General features: G+C 44.8%; 1 long non-coding RNA gene across 2 annotated transcripts in view; it reads left to right on the top strand.

Annotated features, from left to right (window-relative positions):
- Positions 1 to 18,966, top strand: part of LOC138570108 (uncharacterized) — a 208,019-nt gene that overhangs the window by 131,319 nt on the left and 57,734 nt on the right. The window contains exon 3 of one of the 2 annotated variants that reach the window (XR_011303402.1): positions 9,413 to 9,580. The exons of the other annotated variant lie outside the window; for it this stretch is intronic. This is a non-coding gene — a long non-coding RNA (uncharacterized lncRNA). The remainder of the gene's footprint in view (positions 1 to 9,412; positions 9,581 to 18,966) is intronic. 2 annotated transcript variants of the gene reach the window in all.

Here is an 18,966-nt window from a genome sequence, read left to right as displayed (position 1 = left end):
GGGCACACTGGACACATAGCAAGTCTCTAGCACTCATACCATCTCCTGACTCCTCTCAGCACACATCCACATACATAACCTCACAAGTTGCTCTCTACCGGAGCCTGGCCAGCCCTGCTAAGCCTTTTTTGGCCAAATACACACACACACACATTCTAATCTTACTCCTTGACCTTCAATACTCTAGACTTTGGTCCCTGAGGGCGTTCCCACCACCAGCGCATTGAGACTATAATAATGTTAAATGGTGCTATATAAATGACAAGTACAATACGATACAATCTAATACATGAGAATTCATGATCTGCAATACTACAATTTATTTCTCACAGAGACAAATAGCACCACCTCTGTGACTCAAAAATTGCTTTGATTATGATATTTGTCCCGGGAGGATAGCTCAGCGGCAGCGTGCGCGTCTTGGAAGCAAGACGACACGAAGCTACAACAGGTTCGATCCCCGGGTCCGCGCTTAGAAACCTCTGGGTATTTAAGCGCGTTATAAATACGGAAGACAAAAAAAAAAAACACAATTACGCAACTAAGAAAAACAAACAATTCCTGTAACAGCGCCTCGATGCCTGCGGGCTGTGTGAGCGCTTTATAAATGTAAAATAAATAAAATAAAATAAATATTTGGGAACAGTAAGTAATATAGCCTTAAGACCGGCCTTTGTGGGTGGTGTTGGCCATTAACCGCCCGCTAGCCCAATACAAAGTAGGCATAAGCAAAGCATGAGGCTCATCAAGGGCTTGGGGCTATTAATGGCCAAGCCCACCCGCAATTTTGGAATTGGGTTGGTAATAGTCTGTTACTGTACAAACAATATGGAGCATTCCCTTTGATGAAGGGTGAGAATGAGTGGCCATTCATCAAAATGAAGGTGTATCAGGCAATAGATGGCCACCATGGAAGTGCAGTGGGGCTGAGTCCCTTGTCACTGTCTCTGGTAAGTGTTGTGCAGTGGAAGACAGCATGGTGGCTAGATCCAGGTAAGAGCGGGGAGTGGGGCAGAGCAGTGGAGGAGTTGGGCAAGAGAAGTGGGACCTTGCTGGGTGGAACAGTGCTTTGTGGATGGGGAAAAGTGGCATACATGGTGGTATGCCGTGTGCTGTGGAGGGCGAATGGAGCATGTAGCGTGGGGGAGCGGCTATAGGCTCACTCTGGTTGTAGGCTTTCACTACTCATTCACATCCGGGGAGGGAGCTGAATGGATGGCTCACCCCCACTAGGTGTTTAAAGGCCTTCACTTACAGGGTAAAAAGATGCAGAGAACTCCCAAAGGGAGTGGTAATGCAGCATCTCACATGTGCACATTCTCATGCCCTTGATGCATAACATACAACCGGCTTCTGTGCATGTTTTGTCATGGAACACATATGCAGTTTTATTTGTCAAAGGGGGAGGGAAATGCTTTTTAAATGAATGTGAGATTGGGCGTTTCAGAAATACTTTGTGGAGTATATCTGTAATACTGCTTGTCTGTCATGACATTTCTGATATCATGGTGGTAAAGTCATAATGCAGGCAGACCTCCCTGAGAGGCACACACGGGTGAGGGTAACCTCTGCATGCAGTATTCCTGTACGGAATTCTGCCAACCTCTTGTTTATAGCCCCCAATCTCTGGATTTTAATGCAGCACCACGCCAGGGTGATAGGAACATTCTGATAACCCTTGGTGGACTAGGGTCTAAAGCAGTGGCCTTCAACCAGTAGATTGTGAGCTACTGGTAGCTCGCCTGAGGCTTCCCAGTAGCTCTTTGATCAGACCCCAAAATGAGCACTGTGTGTTTATTTTGGTGTCTGATGTCCCTCAGACTTTCCCCCGTCCCCTCTCACTCCTCTTCCTATAAAGTAAACAGTCAAAAGCTATGTGCACAGTGAGAGGAGGTACTGCATCTGGGCTTGAAGGGCTTGGTCAGCGTCCCAACATGGGGTTAACTATCAATAACAAAAGTAAATGGGACATGTGTGTTGAGGCCATTGTCACCAAGAGGTGCAAATGATAGCAGATTAACAAAGGCCTGCGTGTATACATCTGCATGTTGTGTAAAACAAAGCTGGGCTGTGATTGTTTCCGTCTCACTGTGTTTCTATAGATTTATTTCAGCTAGCATTACTTTGCATGTTGGTAATTGTAGGCATTCAATCAGAATGGGGGAAATAAAGATACAGCTGTAATAGTTTTCTTAGCGAGCATGTGTGTGCACAGAAAAATAACAATCCATCTGAGTCCCAGCTTGCAAGAAAAAAAGGTACATCTCGCTTTGTGTGTTCATGGTAAAACTGTGAATGACTTTTTATATTTTCAGATATTGAGATCCCGGTTTTAAAGCCCTATTACCCAAACTGTATTAAAGCTTATGGTGGAAGATGGCATGGTATGGAGGAGCCCACCTCTATGGATGTCCCAAAACAGGAATTCAAGCGACAAACTGCAATTTTACATTTAAGTAAACATGGAAAACTACTAGCTGCACTGCATTCTGGTGCTTGTCCACTTACATTCATAAAACTAAACAGGAATGTAAAGCGACATGTCTATCAATACCAATACTTAAAAAACATAATGTGAGATGTTTTATGAAATGATAGTTGGAGTTAAGTGGGAAATGTAGCAAATGGTTTGCATATAAATTGAGTGTGAAACGCGTTGTGTGCGGGCCGTGCGTACCGGCGTCCTGCCTCTGTTTTTGCCGCTGCTCCCCAGCCGTAATATGTATATTTTTTGTCCATTTCTTTGGTTATATTAAAATACTTTAAGACCTTTACTTCTCTTGCGAGCTGTGCTATTTGTGTTTTTCTCATGGATCTTGGTCTCTCAACTGACCGCGGAGAGTGCGGTTTACTTTCTCCTCTTTTTTCGTTTCAATATATAATTTGATATGCATAAGATAAATATAGCTTAAACCTAGTTACTAAGTAACAGAGCACTGTACAATATAGGGGGGTTAATACAGGGAGAGAACATAGAGGCGACACATGGGATGGGAGAACAATTAACAGGGCTGATCCCCTTTGGCTATGTGCACAAATCTTGAGATCTATAGAGAACCTGTACACATGTTCGAATTCTGGCAAGGGGTTTCCAGCCTTTCATTATTGGGCTGAAATGGTGCAATTTATGAGCACTATTTTGCAGAAAATTCAGAAAAACAGTGATTGTCTGAAACATGAACAATTCCAATATGTCAGAGAATTGCACCTGCAAGCCAAGCATGGCCCAAGAATAACATGATTCCTGCAGAGAGAAGTCAGAGATCCTATGAGCTGTTCACTGTGATGCTACCGCCTTCATAAAAGGGAGCAGTGTGGCATGTCGCCATCCATTCCGAATAAGTCACCCCTCAATACAACCATACTCTTTGCTCAAAATGTTAATTTAAAGACTCATATGTTGTCTAATGTGTGCACACTACAAGTCATCACTATAAAACAGCATTGCTATTTACACTATTTTTTTGCATATAACTGGATCACATGGTTTCCCAAATGTTCATTTTTTCAATCTTGCCAGTTATTGACATAAACACGTTTAAGGGTAGTCAACAAAGTAGGCTTTGGCTTACTTTTCCTTGGCTAACGTCTGTGACCTAGTGAGCAATGTTTATGAATTGGGGATATGCTAAACTGGCAGTGGATTATATTTTTTGACAAAACAGAGTGTGGTATATGCTGGATTTTGTTATAAAGTTGTGTACCACATTTATTGAAAAACTAGTCAGATTGCAGACTCACCATCCAACATAAGGCAAAAGATGTACCATTTCCATCCAGAGTGGGAAATCATTTTTTTTTGTTCCAGTGTAAAAAGAAAATGTACATCTTTAATCTGCGGTGCCCAAGTTAAAGTGGGAATAAAATAGTAACATTGACAGGAATTTTTCAGTAACCCACACAAATTATGAAAATAATTTTCTAAAAGGAATTTGTCTGCGATTCGAAAAAGTATGTAAACTAAATGCTGCAATCCAAATGCTGTTACAGAGCCATCCATTAAAAGGTGTTAATTATTTGATGAAAAACAAATGCTCTTTTACAGATGGTATAGTTTGAACGGCACAGTGACTCCCATTGCTGAGTCTATTGCAAGCAAGTTTAAAAACTGTCCTGGATATGTGCCTGCCATGTCAGGTGTGCAATCACTACGGCTAAAAAGGTATCTGCACTATCAGCCAATGTGATTGCCTGCCTCTGTGAACCTGCCTTTTTAAGACAAACTTCCTGAAATCAAAACATTGATCCCGTCTGACAGCATCGGAGTGCTGTTGCTGTTTCAAGCTTTACACCAGATTACTGAGCACTGGTGGATAGCATGCAGGTTACGCATTCACAATGAATGTCCCAATTAGTTTCCTACTCCTGATATGCTTAACAATTTCAGGAAACATCATCTAAAAAGAAAATAATAAAATAAACATGTTTTTGAAGTTGATATATTAATATCACAGTAAATACATACAGTATTCCTTTTTAATATGACGAGCAAAAACACTGTCCAAAAACCTCTTGCTCGAAATTCTCATACTCATGGATATCACCTTTACAAACAAGAGAACCTCCAGGACAGCCTATCTCCCATATGTTGTGGGGTCAAAATAGTCCAGCAAGCAGCTAGAGTGGGTAGGGGGATGGTGATGATTGTCCAGGGTCTAGTCTGATGTCCAGCTAGCTGGATTTCTATTGGCCTGAACCGAGAGCATTCAGAGAATCACTAAGGAGGTCTGCTCCAGCAAATGTTAAGAGGAAGCTTAGCCTGGCATGTCTGTTTGCTGCCAGCATTGGAGTCAGACTATTTCTATAATTCCCTACAGTAGAGCAGCAAAGCTGTTTTGGGATTTACTCTAAAGGGGTATGTTGGCTTTGTTCTTCTCACCAGCATGTCACAGGAACGATCCCCAAGAAAGGCAGTCTGGGTATGTATAATGTAAATTATTCCAAATATTTCTGTACACAAATTGTTAGTTACTAATTAAAAGAATGGTGAAAACAGTATGCATAATATGGTATACATGAACATAATCCAGCATAATCCTTTATTAGTTATGCATAAGCATTTAATTTGTGAGGATTTCTTAATACATTGTTTTTTTTTTTTTAACTTGATAATTATGTTGATGACAGGTTGTCTTGAAGTGTATTGATGTTTTAAGTCATTTTATTTGATAGTGTTGCGTTTACGATATATGTTATTGCATGTTTGTATATTTAATTAGGCAGTATTTTGGATTTAGTTGCTATGTTCTTGCTCTTTTGGTGTTTCCTACATGAGAATGGCATATGGTAACAGTGTGATTACCATACCGTTGTGATGTATTTTCCAGAGTGTATAATGTGTTGTATTGTTTACAGTTGTGCTTTGTCCTTTAGACATACTTATGTTAATTATCTAAGGATGTCTGTCCATTGGTGATTGGCATGCGCACAACGATCCTTACCCTACCATCCTGCTTCCTCCCTCTGCCCATCTTCTAAAACATTGGAATGGTCCCAAACACTATGGTCTTCCCACAGCCATTTTATCCTCATATCCAAATCGTGAGACTGTCAGGATTATACGTGGTTCATTGTTACAAACACATTCATGTTAGGGGAAGTGTTATGGAAAGGAAAATGAGCACCATGCCCAGTGTGGATTAGTTACATAGTGAGTCAAGCATGCAACTCTTTCATGACAGATACATTGATCAAATATAACGATCTGTGGCAATACTCTGTGATTGTTTGCAAATCAACCAATACACATCAGTGGTGCTATTCGGACCTCTCCCCTTTCTCTTGCGAGTATTTTAAAAACTGTACAGTAAGAGTGTACCAGACATTACAACTTGGAATGATTACCTTTTATCAGTACATGGTTATTCTGCGTGTTGACAATGTGCTTTGTTGTGAAAATATTTTGGTCTTATAATGATTACCATATATTTTGGAAGTAATCATTGGACATTAATATTGCACAATTTAAAAAAAGAGCCAATTTACACTATCTGTAGAATTACATTATTTATTAACAGCTTCCTTTGCAAAGAATGTGCAACATTTTGTCCACCAAAATGTCCTACTTTCTTTGAAAGGGTCACACTCAGATTAGAACCAATGATGTGTTTGTGATGGGAGCAACAAAGCAATGTTTAATTTTGTGTGCTGGGAACATATTGGTTGGCAATGCTTCTGAATCTGCATGCTTGTTGCCATGTGTTCAAACTAATGAAAAATAAAAAATACAGTTGTAGATCCTGCTGCTTGATCCTCTTATCCAGTACAAGGTCTGTCAGCACCCCAGTAGCCACTCAGAGCTTATTTGCATTCCCTAAAACACCCCCAAACTGATTATGTGCCCTTAGTGTGATTGTGATATTTCATAAGAACATAAACAAGGATCATGTATGTCTTCTAATATCAGGCTGGTCCTGGAGGATACCACTGTTGTTGCCGCTATAATTCTACATTTGCCATAAAAGAAACACAGCACACCTCATTCATGATATGTGTTTTGTCTCCGGTTACACAGCTGTCAACCACGGGTGGGGTGGCTCTAGCAAACGCCCACCTGGCAACGCGACTTTGACCCACAAAGCGAGAGAAATAGAGAGCAAGCGCGCGAGAGAGAGAAGGAGAGACTCACAGACATAGAGTGGGACAGAGGTATAGAGAAAGCCACAGAAAGAGAAAGGGAGCATAGAAGCAGAGAGAGAGAAATAGGGAGACAAGGAAAGAGAGAGAGAGAGGGAGAGACACACAGACATAGAGTGGGACAGAGGTATAGAGAAAGCCACAGAAAGAGAAAGGGAGCATAGAAGCAGAGAGAGAGAAATAGGGAGACAAAGAGAGAGAGAGAGGGAGAGACACACAGACATAGAGTGGGATAGAGGTATAGAGAAAGCCACAGAAAGAGAAAGGGAGCATAGAAGCAGAGAGAGAGAAATAGGGAGACAAAGAAAGAGAGAGAGAGAGGGAGAGACACACAGACATAGAGTGGGACAGAGGTATAGAGAAAGCCACAGAAAGAGAAAGGGAGCATAGAAGCAGAGAATGAGAGGGAGAGAGAAAGAGACAAATAAAGAGTGAGAGAGAGGGAGAGAGAGCGAGAGAGAGACAGAAAGAGAGAGGGGAGGGTATCAGGCCAAGACAGGCCGAGACAGAGCTAGATTTCTATATAATATGCCAGGTACAGCTTCCCTGTATACATTATATAATAGGCGATTTAACTTTTGGGAATTTCCAATGTTTGTAAATATTCGTTTTTCTTGTGATAATCTCAACTCATAAAAAAAAATGATTATGTTTTTGGGCTCTTATTAATGATTCACAATGGGTATGCATAAATTATTAATTTAGCAATCTTATGTTGGATTTGCTTCTTATCTACTAACATTCTCTTTTCAATGTAAGTCTGATATGCTGGTTATTCTTAAATATGTAGTTGTTAGTTATTGCATTTTTAAAATATGTTTAGCTTGTTGGATTATGCCAGGTTTCATATTATTTGCTGTGCAATGAGTGGAAACTTTGCTTAGGTCTAATATGTTTCAAAAGTACAAACATATTTTTCAATATTCATCACAAATAATCTTGGATTGTCCGCTGGTCTCTCAACTCTTTTTGGTGCTTTTCGTCCAATACAGCAAGGGTATGGCCATCTTTGATACTGTGAAATACTAGGTCCAATTTATGGTAACATTTTGGGTCTCTTGCAGTGATTTGTCATCCAATCAGGTCGAATCTCGGGGTTAATTGTTAGGTTTGTTTAGTCTATGAGATTCCGCTCTGACTGTTTTGTCGAGTTTGTGCAGCCAATTAAAGCCGTCACATCGCCTAAAGGAAATTCAAACCTCTGTAAAAGGCCCGGCTCACTTCCTATGTCTTTGTGGACTTTGCTAGGCTATGTAGAAAGGGCGGGACAAAGACTGATATGCAAATGGATATTCCTCCTTTGTGAAAGGTACAGTGAGCTAAAACATGTGGCTGTGGACTCTGAGTGGGTACATTTCCACAGAACAGGTTATCATGCCATGTTCTTTCTTGCAGACGGGCGCCCAGACCTATTTTTGAATGTAAAAGGAACTTGGGGTTGGTCACCCTAAATTACCTAGGGTTATCCAGACATGGACCCCTTGCTCACTGCGCTCAGAGAGGCACAGCTCCACCTCACTGATGAGTCCCTACTAGGCCGAAACACATGTCTGGAGTTGCTGTTTGTACTCTTGTTCAAAGGAGGATTGTCATAGCATTTTGGTGCTGGACTCTCAAGTGGGCGGGACAAAGACTGATATGCAAATTGATATTCCTCCTTTGTTAAAGGTACAGTGAGCTAAAACATGCGGCTACGGACTCTGAATGGGTACATTCCCACAGAACATGTTATAATGCCGTGTTCTTTCTTTCAGATGGGCGCCCTGACCTCTTTTTGAATGTAGATAGGAGAGCACAGAAAAGCCTTGGAGTATACTTTCAGTGCTTTGAGTAGAGTTTTAAATGGTTTTATGGAGTTTAAGAGGTTAGGAATTGGCTTGTGTCTAGTTTGTTGGTCTCTCGTGTGTTTTGGCACCCATTTTTGTGCCCCTTTGTTTTAGTGTTTGTTCAGTATGTTGTTCTTTTTATTGTTAGTTTCCTCTATATAACACAAGAAAAAAAAGACATTTCCTTTGCTTTACCTTATCCCCCAAAAACTAAATAAAATGCCAAAAATAATTGTTTACCCTTTTCCAGTTCCGTTGCCATGTTTGCTGTTGTTTTTGTTTCATATGTTCACTTTCTGCTCTATTGGTTGTGATGGTTTGACATGTAGTGTTGTTTGTCTTAGTAGGAGCTACGTGTTGACTTGCTCTTCAGGTGAACCTTTGGTTCTCAGTGATTTAACAGTTTTCGGTTTATTTATTTATATTTATATAGAGCGCAAACAGCCCAGGGGCATTGAGGCGCTGTTACTTGCAAGAGCTTAGTTACAGAGGTACAGTAGTGGTAGCAGTCGTTGGCACATTATAAATCAAAGGGTAAACTGAGAGAGACAACAAGCTACCTTTGGATGTCACCACAGAAGGAAACAAAAATGAATCTCAAACCAAAAAAAAAAAAAAACATTATAAATCAATACAAGCATAATTCAATTATTACAGCTTATGCAATTGGTCATTACAGCTTGTGCAGTGGGTCATAGGTTAGGTTTTCATGCTGATACGAGGGATCTTATTTGAAGAGGATTATTTTCATAGCTTTACGGAAAGCGATGAGGGAGGCCTCACCTCGGATTATGGGAGGTAGGGCATTCCAGTGTGTGGGTGCGAGAAATGGGAAGCTGGATCCGCCGACTCTAGCTCTTTTTACTAGTGGCACACAGAGAATGTTGGTATAGGGTTGTTGTTGTATGTTTGACTTCTTACAGTTCTCCTATTTTGTGGTTCTCTTATAGCATATCTGCCATGAAGGTGGGAGGATAGGAAGAGGGGGAGAAGGGGCCTTATTTCGCCTCGTTGAAGGAAGATTCATCCATGATATATGAGAGTCGGCGTTGTGCTGTTTGATGGGGTCAGCTCACTGGCCGAGCTACAAAGTATCACTGGTCCTCCAATGTCTGCAGGTGAGTCATAGGTTTTGGGGGAGTCTTCAAAGGAGAAGATGTAGAGCCAGTGCCAGCTAGCTCAGAGGCAATAGTGGCAGGTTCTCCTGTGCAAGACTTTGTGGAGGCAGAGGAGGAAGGGCATCTTGTGGCTGCCACCCACGAAGGCACTTGAGACAAGGTATCTTGTGGCTACCACCACCCAGGCAAGGCCAGGTGAGGAAAAGGTTGGCATGTTCCACGTGTGGGAGGAGGGGCAGGCTACAGCAAGAAACTTGGAGGAGGAGTCTCTAATGGCTCCTGTTGAGGTGGGGCATACTAGTCTCCACCCAGCAGGGTAACATGCTAAGAAGGAGGGTGAGGCTTAACAGAAGGATTTTCATGTGGATCAGTAGGCTGTCGATGGTGTACCTTCCTAAGGTGAGAAGGAGTGGGTTGAGGGGAGGTTGAGGAGGTGGTGTAGGAGGAGCATCGGCCTCCACCTCCCATTGCAAAGTGGGTATGACAGGTACAGGAGTAGTCCCATCGACTAGAGTTGCAACTTCAACCCCCACCCGCACTGGGTATGGGAGTATATTGCCGCCGGGGAAAACCGTCAAGGGTAGGAGCCTGAGGTCTTCATCATAGTGGATGGCTGTGGGTAGAGTAGAGGGTGAAACAGGGGCAAAATAGAAAGTACAAGGGCCATACCCAGGGGATGATTTACACAAGAAACCATATTTGCCGGTGGCACAAAAGATGCAGCAAGCAAACAGATATCCTTCCAGTGCTGAACCCAAAAGTGACCTGGCTGTCACCACCACACCATAGAGCAGTAGTGACAAGGGAGTGAGTCCTAGTACAGCCTAGAGACAGGGTGCAGCATGGTGACATTGGGGACACCAGACCACAACCCCCACACCCACCCAGAATGCTCAATCAGTGCCAGTGACATCAGCAATTGTGGCCTCTGTTGCTGGTGCTATCCCAAGAAGTTGTGGAAGACATGCCACTGGCAGAGCCCACCTTCTGGCAGACACACCTGGACCATGGATTGAGGGATGCAGAAATCTATTTCATGCATTGTATGGTGCCTGTAAAATGGATGGGGGCGGGCTGGACTATGCAGTCATGGAAGCCAACATGGAGAGGCTCCACCATCCTTCCCTCCTGAAGGTGGCTGGGCAGAGGGGAAGGAATGATATGATATGTTATGATATGGTATTTATTACGGCCTATACACAAGCGTGTCAAGGTGTGAAAATGAAGCAAAGATGAGGGAAGGACTTGCCTGACAGAGAGACTCCCCAGAATTGAGAGTGGCAGAGGTCTACGGGAGAGCTTGAGAGCTTTAGGGGGATAAACCACACTGTGGGAGAACTTTTGAGTGGTAATGTCAGTTGTCACCAAGGAGGGTGTCCCACAGAATCCCCTTATCATATGCCATGCTCACATTGCTCACATTGCTTTCAACAGGTGTCAGAGATGTCCTGCCCATTGATGCCATCAACCTTCTTGAGCATGCCATTCTCGTTGTAGTTGGCAACATTTGGGCTGGTTAATGTTCTGTCTGATGTGTTCTTTCACAATTTTACTTTGCAAAAATTGCAGCAAAAAATCCTTGCACATTTGCACAGTGTCTTCTCCTTGTGATGTTTGCTGCAAGACCGCCTTCCCTTACACACAAGGATGGTGAGTGCCATGTTTACTTCAAAACATGGGTGCATAAAGGATACCAGCCCAGATACTACGTATTACTTTTAAAACCAACTACCCGTGGTTTCCCATGTACTATTAAAAGTGCATCACTGACCAGCAATGCAGCATCAGCATCACCTGCCAAGGCGCACACCCATGCCAGGTTTGTCAGGTTGGTACACCAGAGGGAAAATCTCACTGAGGGATGCCTTGTGATGACTTGCTGACATGGTGGCCTCCTCAAAACGTTGTAGCACAGAGCAGACATTAGACATTAGCTGTCACTGATACATAGATGAAATGCTCCATCTAGAGGTCTACTATGAGTATTGCAGTAATCTGTGATGGCATTGCACCACTTAAGTAGCCTGTCCAAAAAGTGCAAAGCAAAGTCCAAAAGAGTGGCCTCTAAGGTCTTCAGGTTGTGCAGAGCCACCCTGTGGTGCACTTGCAGTTGGCACAGTACATTTTTCACATGTTAAGCCTGGTTAAAATGTGATCATATCTTCTAGTCCACTGTAACCGTTTCTTTCACAGACTCATAATTGTGGATAAAGTGTGTGGCAATGAGGTGAAGGACATCCACAAAGCGGAATATGGGCACATTCATGCCGACGTACAAGGCTGCAAGGACCCTTGATCTTTTGACTGCAGTAACAAAGCCCAAACGCAAAAGCAAATTAGTTGGACTAGGCCAGTGTTTCTTCACCTCCTGCACCTTCTCCGAGATGTCAACTGCCCTGTTGTTTCTGCCCTGGAACTCTGAGAATTCACAATGTTGCCTGGTGCTGATTTGAACACACTTACTTAGCTATTAAAGGAAGGTAGGCCCACACAGTGTGTCATGACAGCCATGTAGTCAATACTCTGAATACTGGCCCACATGTCCTTTCAACTATTGCTATGACATAGAGAAAAAACAGCAGCCGGGAACTTCCCAAAGGTCGTCAATGTTTCACATAAGATGCTGATATCTAGGGTTTTCCACAAAAGGACAGGGCAAGAGCTCTATTTCCAACATTACAGTGTGGTTAGCTTCGAGCAGCCGATGTCTGACATGAGATTTATGACATTTCTGGCCACGCTCAAATGCTTTCATAACACTGGCCTGACACAATGGGAGATCACTGTTATGCCTCCCTGAGCTATAGGGGGTAGAGCTTTGTGTCCCACTCTTAAGCACTGGCAGAGCTGCAGTATTTTCACCCTAAGTTACTAGGGGAATCCAGACATGGACCCCTTGCTCACAATTCTTAGAGAGGCACAGCTCCACCTCACTGATGAGGTCCAACCAGACTGAAACACGTGTCTCGGGTTGCTGTTGGTACTCTTGTTCAGAAGAGAATTGTAGAGCATTCTGGTGCTGAACTGTCACAGGGCAGGACAAAGACTGATATGTTTTGGAAATGTCTCCTCTGTGAAAGATAGTGAGCTAAAGAATCTGGGTAAGGCTCTTGCAACCAGGACTAATGTCTAGCAGAGAGACTCCCAGGACCTCCCTTGTTAATTTGCGTATTTTCAGGGGTGCAGACTGTTCTAGTTATGCTGGGTGTCTTATGTTACAGAGAGTGATGCTATTCAGTTATTTAGACTTCTTTGTATGATCGGGAGGATAGCTCAGGGGCAATGTGTTTGCATTAAAAGCAAGACAACACATAGCAACACAGGTTCAAATCCTGGTCTCACGCTTAGAAACTTGTTTGCGGTATTAAACGCATTATAAAAGAACAATTATAATGCAGCCACATATATGACCACATAGATGTGGTTCCCACGTTGGTCCTCAGCACACCGATTTCCAACAGCGTTAAAAAGTCACCAGATTCAGTTGCTGTTTATTCTCTGAGAAGTACTGCCATCCTTTTGACTTTCATTGTGGGCTAACAACACACAGGATGGGTTATCTGGGGCAATAGTGTGGGCGCTGGCGGTGTTCAGGATTCAAAAAAACAATTTGAAGTGCTTTATAATCTGTGGCAAGAGGGCTGTTTCTAAAAATGATCGTACACAGGTGTGGGGCGCGTTTTTTGCTCCTGCTGCGACCTCTGTACCTGTGAAGTCATTCCTCCTCCTCAGTAGAACTGCTTTCCAGCAGCAATGCGCATTCCGGGCTGACCTCAGATGGATCATCATTATCATTGCCGGTAAGATAGCTCAGTGGGTTGAGCGCTCGCTGCTGCGATCTGAGCTTGATCTGCAGGTCGCAGGTTCGAATCCCAGCAAGGCCAACTCAGCCTTTCATCCTTCCTAGGTCGATAAATGAGTACCAATTTTGGTTGGGTGATATTGTATGTAAATATGTGCTCTGTAAAGCGCTTTGGATTAAGGCGCTATATAAATAACGCATCATTATCACTATTATAACTTTGTCTTAATCGTCATCCATCTTGTCTACATCATTATTGTCTGACTTATCACATGGTGTGTTCTTCTTCCCTAATCTTTGGCAGATACTCCTCCCCCTTCTGCACATAATATATTCACAGGAACTGAAAGTGCAACCTCCTGTGTATGCCTCGATGGATGGTCATCATTGTGCATCAATGTACATGTATTCACTTGTACTGGTTAGTGTGCCACAGAGCGACTTGTAAGGAAGGGCATGGAACTTGAGTTGGATGATACCTTCAATTGATGAAATGCAATTCTGTCATCTCCAGTGCACAGTAGGTATGCTGCAGACGTGCCAGTGGTGTCTTTGGTTGCTACCATGTTGTTCCAAATGTGCTATTCACTCACGGACTAGTATGTCATCCACTTCGCAGAATCTCTGCTGTTCCTTCTACCAAAATCACCCAACTGTGAATCGCACACAATCTACCCTTATAAATGTCCTGATCCTCCTGCGCCTCTTCCCAGGTGTTTCCCAATGTCATGGGTCTCATTCAGTCATTTATCCACTCACTTCAAGAGACAGACACTGACTGAGGTGTCATTCACCTTCCAACATCTCTGCTGCTTCCTCTCACCAAAGTTTCATGGGCTTGACTCCCCCCCTCAAACTTCCTCCAGGGATTCCAGGCTCCTCCTGATACTTCTCTCAGGTATCAACCTGATGGTACGTCCAAGAGACAGACACTCACTGGTGTGTCACCTGCCTCCCAGAATCTCTGCTGCTCTTCCTACTTAAGTAACATATGTGAATTTACAGCAAGCTTCCTGTGGGATTACAGGTTCCTCCCCTCTTCCTTCCGGTGTCACCCGGTGTCATGTGTCTCATCCATTCAGTTCAAGAGCCGGACTCTGACTGGTGAGTCACACACACCCCCACCAAATCTCTGCTGCTCCTCATGACAAAAATCACCCAGCAGGTTTGACTCTCCAACAAGCTGCCCTCTGGGGTTTCTGGCTCTTCCTGTTCCTCCTCCTTGGTGTCAACCAATGACACATGTTTTGTCCACCTACTTCATGATACTGACACTGGGCCTCATTACGACCCTGGCGGAAATCGTGGCGCCAAATGCACCATGGAGCACGGCGGAAAGCTGCCAATAGCGCCATGGGGGTTGGCGGATTTACCGCCCCATTCCGAGGTTGGCGGGGCGGTAAATCCCCATTCCCCATTTTACCCTTCCCCATTCCCATTTTTGCCCCATAGGGTATAATGGGAGTGGGGAAGGCGTTAATTACGCCACCGTAAAATACGGTGGCGTAATTAACAACAAGGTCCCGTAGCGCCATGGATTTCTCCGCCCGGAAAAACCAGGCGGAAAACGCTCCATGGCGCTACGGGAACTCGTAGTGGGGCGGACGGGTCCGCCGCGAATACCGCTGGCGTAAACCCACTCCGCCAGGGTCGTAATGAGGCCCACTGACTGATATGCCGCCAGCCTCCCCAAATCTCTGCTGTTTCTCCCACTAAAATCAGGGCCAAGTGACTTTCTGACAAGCTGGCCTAAGGGGAATCAATATTCATGTGTGTATGTCTCTTGCAGGCACCCAAGCTGCTCTCCCTCCCAGGGATCCCCTCTCTCTAAACTGACATCAGATGGCGCTTGGTGTTCACCCACTTCAAATCACTAAATGTGTTATAAAGTGCCGCATAAGCAAAACATCCTCTAAATCTAACGTTCGGAGCTCCCAGTCATTCACTACCTCTCCCTACCCTTCTTCCTACCCAACTACCCCAATTCTACTCTAATGTATTCTCCCTTCCCTAAATCTCCTTAGCCTGCCTACAAACATGACCTCCAGCATCTTTGAAAGGGACTAGGACTGAAAAGGTACCCCAACCATATGCCCACCTTCACACCATGCGTTCAACCTCAGTTTGACCAGTTTGATTTGGTCAGAACACCTGAAATTCTCGTGATACAGTACTAGATCCTGGTCTAGTCACCGGTATATCTTCTTTATCTTTTTTGATGAATAAGTACTGTGACAGGTTAGCTATGTGGGAGACACATACCTCTTCCCACCTCCTTTAGCTTCTGCCCTGAGGCAATCTAGTCTGCTGGCCCTTCCCTGCTCTCTCGTTCTAAAAGAGATACATGTTCTACTCCCACCTCCTCAGATGTCATAGTTTTACTACCCCTATAGCACTTCCCTCTTCTACACCAATGTTATGTTAAGGACTTCAATATCCTTTCCCCTTCTGGATGATCTCTCTCTCTCTCTCTCTCTCCTCATTCCACCTAACATTTCGCCTCCCTCTGATGGCAACTCTCTCTCCCTTCAACTTCTCCCAGATTCTCGCAGTAGTCCCCTGCTCTCTTCTCATGTCAGAATCGGAAACTACCACCCCCGAAGACTCCTCACCTGACTCCTTAGAGGAATACTCCTTAGTAGATGTCTTTGGTCTTTTTTTCTCCTCCTTCTTGATCTCCTGCGGGTCTTCGTCTGTCTTGGTGCTCTTCCTTCCCTTCTTGTCCTTCTTGCGCTCGTAGAGATAGGGACGAGCTCCGCTTGAGGCCACCCTGACAGTGGTAGGAAAAAGCTGTCAGGTGGACCCAGGGGAGCCAGTCCCGTAACGTCAGGGAAAAAGCCAGTGACGGCAGAAAAAACCCTGTTAGATGGTGAGTCCTTGCTGGCAGGGAGTGTTTTGGAAGTGGAGGGCTGATGTCGAAAAAGGATTGGAAGAGAGTCCACTGCGATCCAAGGAAGGCTGTTCACGAGTAGTCAGGAGGAATGGTAAGGCAATAATGCTGGTAAGAGTGAGAGAGAGAGAGAGAGAGAGAGAGAGAGAGGGAGAGAGAGAGAGAGAGAGAGAGAGAGAGAGAGAGAGAGAGAGAGAGGAGAGAGAGAGCGTGATCAGAAGCGGGAGCGAGCAAGGAAGGGAGAGAGCGAAATAGTAAGGAGAGTGAGCGGGAGCGAAGGCGTATGCTCAAGAGTCAGGTATCTGGCGAAAGCGAGAGAGAGAGAGCAAGCGGGAGCGAAAGCGTATGCACAAGAGTCAGGTATCTGGCGAAAGCGAGAGAGAGAGCAACAGAGGGGCAAAAAGGATGGCTTTACAGTACAGAGCCTGAACAAAAGGAAAGAGCTGAGGAAACAGGGAAGCCAAGGGGGGCTGAGTCCTAGGTAGATAAAGTATCAAGGGACCGAGCTCAAAGAGCGGCACTGCAGGCGAAGTTAGCGAAAGGCTGACAATGCGAGTTGCAACGCACAGCGTTGTGGGCGTGGCTACCTTTTAAAGGAAAAAGGACTAAAAAGACTAGAACGGTAAGGTCCGCAAGGTGCCTAAGTAAGCCTCCATCTTTTTCACAGTGTCCAGGGTCGCGTTATGACAGTATGCCCCCTTCTCATCTGGGGTTCCCCGGGCTTATCCGGATGAAGGCGGTGAAAAAGACGTACCAAGCGAGGGACATGGATGTGGCTTCTAGGTTCCCAGGTACGCTCTGCAGTGGAGTACCCCTTCCAATGTACCAGGTACTGAACTGTACCATGTCTGTAGCGAGAGTCCACCAGCCTCTCCACCTCGTATTTCTCAGGTTCTGGATTATCGGGAATAGATGAGCGTGGCACTGTCCGACCATGCGGATCCAATAGATAGTCCTTGAGAAGGGACGAGTGGAACACAGGATGGATGCGCTTCATACTGTGAGGAAGCTTCAGGCGAAAGGCCACCGGATTGATCTGTGCGGAAATGGGGAAAGGCCCAATGAATCTGGCAGAAAACTTCCCTGGGTGTAGCCAGCGTGGTAAGAATTTAGTGGACAACCAAACCTTTGTGCCAACAGTCCATGTGGGGTTTTGAGATCTCTTCCTGTCAGCGTACCTCTTGTGGAGCTCCCTGCTGGTCTCCAAGTTCTTCTTAGCCTCCCCTTGTATACGTCTTAGTTCACTAAGCCTTTGGTCAACCGCAGGGACAGCAGTCGATGGTATTCCGACCAAGGGGATATGCATGGGATGAAAGCCATAGGAGAAAAAGAATGGACTGATTCCTAGGGAAGAGTGTATTGTATTATTATAGGCGAATTCCGCCGTGGAGAGAAAAGATGGCCAACTCTCCTGTTCTTGACCACAGAAACAACGAAGGTACTGTTCTAAGGTGGAGTTTAGACGCTCAGTTTGTCCGTTGCTTTGGGGGTGATAACCAGAAGAGAGAGCTCTACTGATTCCCAGAGTCTTGCACAGTGTAGACCAGAAACGAGAAGTGAATTGAGAGCCTCTGTCGGAAACAATAGTTTGGGGTAGACCGTGAAGCCTAACCACATCTCTCAGAAAAACCTCAGCTACTTCTGGAGCCGATGGTAGGCCAGGTAGAGGAGAAAAGTGTGCCATCTTACTCAGGGAATCTACTGTAACCATGATGGCGGTAGAACCCATAGAGAGAGGAAGATCCACAATAAAATCAGTAGAAATGTGTTCCGAAGGACATGCTGGTAAGGGTCCTTGTTGGAGAAGACCCAAAGGGCGATGCGTAGAGGGCTTACTGGAGGTGCAAACAGGACATGCGGCCACATAAGCCTTCACATCCTTGGCTAAAGTGGGCCACCAGAAATACCTTGATACCAAATTGGTCGCGGCTCCTTGCCCCTTGTGGCCAGCAGAGGGTAGATCGTGACACCAAGACATAGCTTGACTTTGAAGCTCTTTAGACGGAAGGAACAGGGTGTCCTTGTAGAAATACACTGTCCCTCTTTTCTCCAAAGAAGACAGACGGTCGTTGGGTATCTGAGTAGAACTAGTAGTACGTTCAACCTCTTGTAGAAATGAATTGACCGCCCCTAATATCCTCTTCCCCGAAAGAATCTCTTCAGGCTTGTGTCCTTCTACTGGACATTCTTCTCCTAGGCTCCGGGATAAGGCATCAGCCAACACGTTCTCCTTCCCTGGAAGATACGTGATGTCAAAGTCAAATTGGGAGAAGAAATATGCCCACCGGCCATGTCTGGAATGCGACACTCCATTTGTTGGAGTACCTTGAGGTTCCTATGATCCGTTCTCACCAGAAATGGATGGGCCGCCCCCTGTAACAGATGTCTCCACTCGACACACGCCTGGCGGATGGCCAACAATTCCCGTTCCAATACCGAGTAGTTTCTTTCACTCGGGGTGAGTGTCCGGGAGTAGTACGCCACGGGGTGTTCGATACCATCCTTACCAGACTGTAATAAGGCTGCTCCTATGGCACCTCCAGAGGCGTCCGTTTCAACCACAAAAGGAAGGGACTGATTGGGTTGAATGAGGATGGGCGCAGTGGTGAAAGCTTCTTTGAGTACCTGGAAAGCTTGTTCAGCCTTCGAGTCCCATGAAAATTCTTGACCTTTCTTTAGTAGGTTAGTAATGGG

Source organism: Ambystoma mexicanum, chromosome 2q (genome assembly GCF_040938575.1).
Source record: "Ambystoma mexicanum isolate Mex_15411 chromosome 2q, UKY_AmexF1_1, whole genome shotgun sequence".
Taxonomy (NCBI): Eukaryota; Metazoa; Chordata; class Amphibia; order Caudata; family Ambystomatidae; genus Ambystoma; species Ambystoma mexicanum.
This window is presented reverse-complemented; position numbering and strand designations above follow the sequence as displayed.